The sequence below is a fragment of the Scophthalmus maximus genome, chromosome 4, assembly GCF_022379125.1.
Source record: "Scophthalmus maximus strain ysfricsl-2021 chromosome 4, ASM2237912v1, whole genome shotgun sequence".
NCBI classification, from domain to species: domain Eukaryota; kingdom Metazoa; phylum Chordata; class Actinopteri; order Pleuronectiformes; family Scophthalmidae; genus Scophthalmus; species Scophthalmus maximus.
Genome location: NC_061518.1, coordinates 20,866,695 through 20,876,103, shown reverse-complemented (window position 1 = coordinate 20,876,103; position 9,409 = coordinate 20,866,695).

Genomic DNA, 9,409 nt, shown 5'->3' with positions numbered 1-9,409 from the left:
CATATATTAACAGACACTCACCTCCTATTGTCTTATTTGTTCTTATTCTGGAGATTTTTCATTTTCAAAAACAAAAGAACAAGCATATTCCTAGCATACTGACCTATCAATACTTCCTATTGATAGGTGCAAACAGATTACTAAAAATAAATGTCTTTATGGCTTATAGTGATCATCATGGTAGCCAATGCAGAATGGTGCTATATTTAACAAATATGCCTGAATTAAGCCTACTCGGAAAATTTCTCTCTTTCAGTCTTATTGCCTGTTAACTATTTTTTCAGCTTTCAATCCCTACACACAGATTGAAAAATATTTGCAGTGATTTAAAGACAAGAGCATCACTCAAACAGAAATAGATAGGGACTTGACAAACCTAATAGATCCCATACTTGCTCTCTATAAAACTGCTCAACTATATTTTCCATAACCATTGAAAGATATGACCGCCTAGTACTATGATTAAAAAAAAATAAAATGCTGAATACAGAATATATTAAAGAGAGGACTTTGACGAGATAGAACTTCTCAAACTACCAGCTCAGCAAACAATAATTAACCCTTAACTATGATAGATTAAGGTTTTCTCTCAGAATCACAGGATTCTGACATTGAACTAGTGACACATTGTGGTGTTGTTGTTTTGTGAAATGCGGATTGTGCACTCAATCCACCGGGAACAAAGATCACTTTGTCCTTTTGAGTTTTCTTTGAAAAAGTAATAATCTTAAAAACTCAAAAACTTTCTTGCAAGTTTAAGATGCAGTATCGCCGAAGGGGCGATTTCCTACTGTATACTCCAGCATCCTCTCTTCCCTTCTTTGTAGCCTGGCACTTTTTTTTTTTTTTACATGTTTTTTTTTTTTTTTCACTTTGACTTTGATCTGTGCTCCTTTCAACTCTTCACATATGTTGGTAATAGCCTTGGTGTTCATGGAGATTTTCTTCTCCAGTGCAGTTTGATAATGCAGTCACGCCTTTTGAAAGGACAGCACTGGAGACGGTGTCTTTCCTCTCCTTTATAAACCTGTGTCTACTTCTCATTGTCTTTGGTTCAGGACAGGCAGAGAAGTTAGTTTTGCAAACTAAGGCTTAATTTTGAAGAAAGGTGACCTACACTTGCTCACGTTTCAACTGATGCTCAATGACTATTACTGTATTGATACCACTGTATTCTACATCCATTACACTGTATCAGTCCTCTCTTTGTCCTTGATGCACAGCAGACATTAATCTCCTTAGACATAACTCTACAGGTCAACTTGAGTACATAAAATATTGACTTAGTGTGTAGGTTAATAACTTTGGTAGCCACAAAGGCATGGCAGGATTCAAGTGCAACTGGATTTCTGAGGATATTTTTGTTCATAGAAGAACTGCAGATGCCAAAAAATTGAACACAGACATACTGTTGCATAACCAGAATAACAGAAGGTCATCATTCCTATAATGTCAACACAATTTGTGTGAAAGAGTAAGAATACACATGTAGAACAAACACACAGGATTTAGCTAAAACACTCTGATTGTTAACTTCCCAGTCAAGTATGCGGACTAAGTAGACGTGTCAAAAGTTGTTGCAGCATTATACATCTTTTTTTGTGCATTTATTTTGTGCAGAAATGCTTTCAGCATGATGCTCATAAAGTCTAAAAAATGTCTTATTAGTGCATGACACAGAATTTAAAATCTTCAAGCTCCAAGCATTAATTTTGGTCCTGTATTTATGCCTGAACTGACCAGCCAATCAACATGTCTCCCACTGACCATCCAATCAAACTGTTCAATCAATCAGTACAAAGGTTTATGGCTATGTTGGCATATGTTAAAATCATTGTGAACTCTTAAGACAGATAATCCCCCAAGATGGCAAATTACATCATGATTGGTTGAAATGAAGAATTAGACCTCCCCAAATTGTCCAACATTTTGTATAGACTCTGCTGTATATCTTTAAAATAGAATTATAAACATACATTTTTCGTGTTATAATATTATTATTATCATCTTTTTGGTATTGTTGCTTTGCCTAGATAGTGTATTCGGGCAGCTTTTTTCTAATAGTCTGTCATGTACTTGGAGAAACAGCCTGAAGGCAACCATTTTAACTTGCCCTGAAAGCTCTACGGCTGAAACGCTTTGGGATGTTTCTGATTGTAACAATGACCTAATAGCCAAGTTGTATTAAAGGCTTTTTAAAACATATTACCTTCTTGAGTGCCTTAGATTTTTCAAAACTTTGACGAACAAAGGTCAGTGGCTTACAGCCTGGGAAGTTGAGCTCCGAGCGAAAGGTGCATGAACATTTATAGATGAGCACTAAACGCAGCAATTACATTGAGCAGCTTCTCTGAGAATCTTCCTCCAGAGACCCGCGCGCCGTGCGCTGAAGAGAATAAAGAGCAGCAGTGAGGGGAGTAATGGGCTCTCAGCACCGCTCAGAGGTATTTAAGACTACAATCTGAAAATACTCAATTAATTCTGCCACTGGCCAAGAGGATATTAAAGTATAAATTGTATAGTGTATAGATTTAACCGTATAGATTTTGCCAAGCAAAAGGCTTCTTTCTCGGAGACGTAAGTTATTATCTGATGTGTAACTGTCTCACCATCATAAAAGTTTATTTTAGTTTTATGTAATTTTTCTGAGAACCACATCGCTGGCATTACCATATTTGGAGCTTCGAACAGCTCAGTGACTGTCATGGAAAAACCAGGGACTATAAGGAATATCCTTCCACCGTGCATGTGTATGGTGTTGTATTTGCGCTGACAGGAGACATGGGTTACAGAAAATAGTCTTTTGGGATGGAAATAAAACCTATTTGTGTGTAAGCAGTGGCAAAAAAAAGCAGTGATATTGACTCAAATATGGGGAAATGAGAGGCCGCCATAATGTGTTGTGTGCTTTGTTTCCAGCAGATAGGCAGAGAGCTTTGAAGTGTGGCTTGGCACAGCAGGGTGCCAGCTTCTGTGAAGGCAGGATGCTAAATGCTAAGGGATGAGAAGGACATGAGGCAGTCTATTACCAGTATAGGAGCAATGAACGGGGAAAAAAGAGACAAATCCAATGATAATGTACATCTGTTCCAGGGAATTTATGAGCTTTGAACATTTTTTTCATGTGGGATGAGTGGATCCTTTTTCTTACAGAATCTCAGAACTTCAAAGCAGATTCGCTTTGGATAATGCAAATGATCGGAATACGCCAGTCGCTGCCTACTCAAGAGCATGAAAAGCAAGAGGGAAAAAGGGAGAATTAAAGCTAATTGGCATGGCAGTCTTTTATGTGTGGAAAGAAGGGCAAAAATAAAACACTTCAATTATTGTCAAGTTCATTCAATTAGGAAACAGGCTGACAAAGTGCTAAAGTTCAGTGTGCCTGACCCAGTAGCCATTTGCATTAAATGTCACTTTTTACTGTCAACATTTCCCTCGTTATATATGATGAAATTATAATTTGCCGGATTAACTTCACCCTATAATAACCATGCTGGGGAGAGAGAGAAAGCGATCTTTGCTCAGCTGTGATGTTGATGTGGCTGTGGCCTGGGGGTGGGGGTTATTTGTCTTTAGGTCCTCTTGATGTTCATGCGCAGCACTTGTCACGCTCTCCGAATAATTATAATAACATCTTAATTTCAAGTGAGTCAAGATATGCTGCAAGTATAAAGACTGTATCAAGTTTCTGCTCATATTTTAGAATGCCTCAGGTACATGACAAGCAAACAGAGAATTACCGATGGGCCATTTTTGAAGGAGATAATTTTCCCCTCGTGGCGTCTTCATCAGTACAATATTCACTTTTCATGAATGAAAAAAAGCCAAGTAAAAACACATCAAGACATACAATCTTCAGAAATCAAAATTGATTTAGGGACAGAGGCAAAAATACATAAGCCCTGATTCCACCAACGTGTTAGCATGCATGTGCATGTGTCAGGGTGAGATCGGCATCCTGAAACCACAGAAAGTGTATTTACTTGGTCACATATCCTTCTCTTTCATCAATAGATAATTCTGGTGATATTCTATATTTTTCTAATTGTTAAAAAATCCAAGCAAAACCAACAATGTATTGATTCTATTAAGGAGTATTGTGTGTATCCAAAGCCTGACACGACTTATCCTCCTGTGCCATAGAAACTCCATTGCAAACCAAAAACTATTGAAAGTACATCAGTTAACCGTGCACTAGGTGATATGTTCCTTTAATACGATGAGCACGGGCAGTTTGTGCACTACTGTTTATTTTAACTTGATCCCCCTAAATGTTCTACTTGCTCCTGTTTGCTTTGAGTCCTGTGAAAACCACCATGCCCTGAGCGTTTTACCCCCTTTGAATCCCCTTTTTAATGGCTTTTAAACAGGGTCGTACTGAAAGATGGTTTGGCCTTTTATACGATTTGTTCACAATAAAAAAATGAAGAAAGGCACCAGTCTAATCCTTTAAGTACCGAGGTGGCTGAGTAAGATGCCATATGTGCGACAACATTTATAATACTGTCAAAGTTTCAGCCAAGCGCTCTCAAGCTGCTTTCAGACATGCACTGGTTTGGACATTTTCCTGAACTTTCCTGGAGGGGCTGTATGTGAGAACGCATATTGTCTGCAAATGTTGCTCCGGACATTTTCAGCATCTTTTCCTGCCTGTCCCCCTAGTATAATCTCTGGAAAATGTGCGAGTGAACCAATGTGAAGATTCACAGCGAGCGAGTGGGCGCTCTACCCAGGCGCCACCCCTTGTCTGAATGTTACGGAAATATGTTCCTGCTGAGTTTTTCATATCTAACAAACATCTGAAAATGTCCAATTTTCCAGATATTTTCTGGAGTTCATGTCTGAAACAGCTTAATCGTTAAGGATGTTCTGTTACTATACATTTTTTGGTGGAATAAAACTTTAACCTGGGACTGTTAATACTTTATTCTCTATAAAGAAAAACATTGACCATTTTGTTAATTACAATGTCTTGATGTTAAGTGAATGCAGGTATTATTTTATTAAAAATGGTTAAAGTCTTAATACAAGCTCTTGATTATTGATTCACGATTTGTATGCTGTTGAAGCCATAGATAACCACAGCTTTGTTTAATATTTTTACCAATTAATACATGATTCAATATAATACCCTGTCTAAAGGGTGTTGGTCCATTTTCTTATGAATTATTGATTAGTTAACAGTAATAAATTTTTGTTTTTTTGCCTTTGATTCGCCATTTTACTTAAGACCCTAAATCTGAAACTCGATAACAATCCTCTTCAACTTTATAAGATATGACACCCCCATCCCCGCTGCGGAGATTCAAAAAATGTTGGTATAAATACGGCTCTCTTTTCACCAGTTGTTCCTTCACTTCAATTTTTCAAAGAGCACAGTTCAACTATTTCCAAATTCCAAATCTCCTGTCGGAACTTCTAGAGGCGGACTCCAGACTTCTAGAGATGGCGAATGAATAAAACAAGGCTCCAGAAAGTTGCGTTGGTTTTTAGTAGATCATTGGAGCTCTTTCTTTCTGCAACATCAAAGGCAGCCGCGGCTCTTTCATGTGGCAGCATGCTGTTTAAGGTACAGAGTGAATGGAGAGATGTCAGGCTGCAAGGTGCCTCTGTAGTTTACGTTGAGTGCTGCAGAGAGCGGCAGATGAAAGGCGCAAACAGAGTTTGATAATGAATGTCCAACAAGTAGGACCCATCATAGACAGCGCCCACGCAGCGGGGCGCCCATGTTAACCTTGAGTGCAGCACCCCAAAACCTCGGGCAGACACTGGAGACCAGACTCCATCAACTTTGGCTCTCCTGAAAGAAAGGAGGCCGCTCAGATGTGCGAGCTTTAATCTTCCTGTCAATTAAATCCTGATTGACACACACACACCCATGAACACATGGTCACACACATGTGCTCCCCTTAGCCAGTTACCTCTGAAAGAGATGCCCCCCCACTCCCTGTGTTAAATGGCTCTTTTTCTGGTTTACAGAGGCCTTTTCAGTAATCCTTCCAATGTATGAATCAATTTGAGGCTTCAATGACGGCATTGCTACAATCTAATGCGATAATCCACCTTTATTTGTCTTCCCCTTTGTCTCGGAGGAATGTGAGATTACAGGTTGTTAATGTGTGACTTGCAGTATTTTCACATGACACCACTGATAAAGTGGCTGTAATTCGTCTTTGCATTTTATAACTTTGTAAGTAAAAGTTCCCAATGTTTGTGTTAAAGGGTAGAAGAATTTTGCTTCATCATTTGTTCGGGGACTGGGAGTCCTCTATGTTGTTTGCTTAATATAAACTCTCTTTAAAGTTTAATTCATTAAAATATATTAGTGAAATTTTAGTTATATTTTCAAACTAATATTTATCAGAGCAATTTACAATATGTAAAATACTGTGTAACAAATCTATGCTCTTGTGTCGTAACTGATCTCTGAAAGCAAAAGAAAAAGAGATTTTAACTGGTGAATATAAACGCCCTTGGTCCCTTTAACACAGTATGTCCATAATTTTTCAAATTAGTAACACATTTATTCCTCAGTTACACAAGGCTAAATACATGCCCACATATTGGGGCTGGGATTTGACAAATCAAATGCATTTCTTCAAAATCTAGTCTTTTTATGAAATTCCCTCTGTATTTCACTATCCCGCCACTGAAGCTCAGCAAGCAAACATGTGCCAACATACACTGATGCTAACAACTTTAACTTTAAGGACTGTGGACTTTGGTCCCCTATCTCTTACAATGGAATTAGTAGGAACCTTTTTTTGTGTGCCATTATACACATGGGTGTATGTACATTGTATTAAGATTGTCTTGCACCTATCCATTAAGATTGATTGATCAGTTAATTGATCCAAACATGTGGATCGGTTTCTTTTCATGGCTATTTAAATGGTCTTGAGCTGCAATTGCTGCTGCTATTATATCGACCAACAGACAGACAGACAGTTGTACTTTATTGATCCCAAACTACAAAATTCTGGTGTTACAGCAGCAGGTATCCGTCACAAAACACACCTTATACAATGTAAAACAGTAAAAAAAAATGTAAGAACTGCAAAAACTTCACAAGAACATGGAATATAAATATATGTGCTGTGTTATTATCATATAATAAATCATAATAAAGGATAAGGAAAAATGAATGATCAAATCAAATTAAATCTGTCTGGAGTTTTGTCCATTGTTTTAAAGTGCATAATATGAAAACCTAAACAAAACAAATAAGTTCTGAGCATGAAAGATAGTTGGCCTACCTATATCAACTAGCTTGTAGATTTACTTCAGATATACTCATTTGCTTCTGGGAGTTCTGAATCTCTGGCAAACCAATCAGTACATTGGGAGTCCATCAGTGCACCTGGCCTAACACTGAGCTCATCACATGTGCTTTTGATATCTGCGCTGAAAGAATGCACAGTGATGAAATGACTGGAGCCAAAATATTCCATCTCTGCGATGCAAGAGGGAAGGATCCAGCATTGAACTGCACTCATATTCAGTGATATACATATTAAACTAGCTTGGTGGACATGGTTATGCAGTGCTGGGCAGCAGTTTCAGTGGAGTACAAAGAGCTGAACTGACTCCACGTGGAGTAAGACTTAACTTTCATGACCAATAAACTGCAAGCCCATGAGTAGATCCTCCAGTCCAACTCAAGACAAATGTGTTTGAGTGTATCTGTGGTGGAATCATGAATACTTTCTCCTGTCACAATTACTACAAGACTACTAGTCCAAATATTTATTCCATCATAATGAAGGAGGTTGTGTAGTCAAAATGAATGATCCGTAATACTCAGAGATATATTTTGGGAATATACCTGTATTATCATATTAACAATTTCTTACCTTCCATCCAAACTTGTCTGGACCTCCTACTGTGATTTGGATGACAGATCTCCACGTTAGAGCCTCGTGCAGGATGCCTGACAGAGAGTACTCTGCGATACACTCCCCTTGGTAGAGTTGCCTGTTTCTTAGACAGGAAATGAAGAAGAAGAAAACAAAGAAACTCACTTAAGAAAGTTTTTTTCAAGTCTGCCTTTGATAACTCATGTCTTTGTGTGTGTTGAGGATTTTGCCCCACAGGGCACAGTGAAGAAACTGTCATGGCTGGTGGTAAGAGCACTGGCAGGGAAGACCGCATTGCAGGCAGAGAGACAGGCTGGTGCAATGAAAGAACTTTAATACATTAAGTGATGAAGGTCAGTCTTACAGACAGACAGATGGGTAGACAAGTAGGCAATCAGACAGACGGGTACAATTTAGGCCTCGACAACAGGTAACGACGGGAAGCAAGAATAGGAATTTACATCATGAGTAGGAAAAAAAGGGGAAACACAGAGAGACATTAGCAAACAATCTGGCAGAAGAAACGGTGCTATTATGAAGCCCTGAGCAGATGATGGAAATAAGGAACAGGTGTATAGGTAGACTGCAAAGTTGCAGTGATTGGACATGGGAAATAGATTCACAGATGGTTCTGGAAACAGGAATAAAGCCCTGGGAAAATTTGGTGGCCAGGGGGAGTACGAGAGGAGGCCAATAAACAGGGGTGAGACAGAAATGATGACAGAGACGACAACCTCTGGATCAGGCCGGTGGTCGGCTTGGACCCATGGATGAGGACATGACTTGGGAACTTCAGGCAGGACCAGACTGAAGGCAAGCTGACCCAGAAGCAAGCATGAGGCTAGAGAGCTGTTTTATTGGCTGTTGGTTACTGACAAGACCAGAGCTAGCTGGTGCTGTTGCAAGCCAAAGGCTGGCGGCCATCAGACCTTTAGGCTAGCTGCAGGGTAGGCAGACTGGGAAGGAGGTCTTTGGGAGACATGCAGTATGGCTGTGTTAGTGGTGTAGGTAAGAGTCTTGCAAGAAACAGGACATGGATCAGGGTTGAAGAAAAATTTCCTCCTATCTCAATCAAATGCAGGGTCCCACTTCCAAAAGGTAGCCTGTTCATGAAGAAAGGTGTCTTCCCAGGTAAAGGGCAGACCGAAGTAGACGCAAGCTCAGTTGCAATGAAAGATTAAATGATGAGGATCAGGCTTACAGACCCATGGATGGGCAGTACAGGTACCAACCAGCAGGTAACTACCTACAGGTAGAATGAATGTCCACTGCATGACAGAGACATGAGTAAATGATTTGGCAATAAGTGGGGAAAGGGCTGGCATACAGGTGTGTAGGTAGGCAGGGAAGTTTCAGTAATTGGAAATAGAAAACCTGTCTGGGGGAAGTCTGGTGACATCTTGTGTGTGAGTGTAGTATGAAGGGGGCAAGTAAACGGGGTTGACACAGAAAACAAAACACAGAAAGAGAATAACGTGATAATTTTCATTGGGAAGTGGGTATAAAATCAGCAATAATAAATAAACTGTCCAAAAAGCAGCCTAGCATATTAT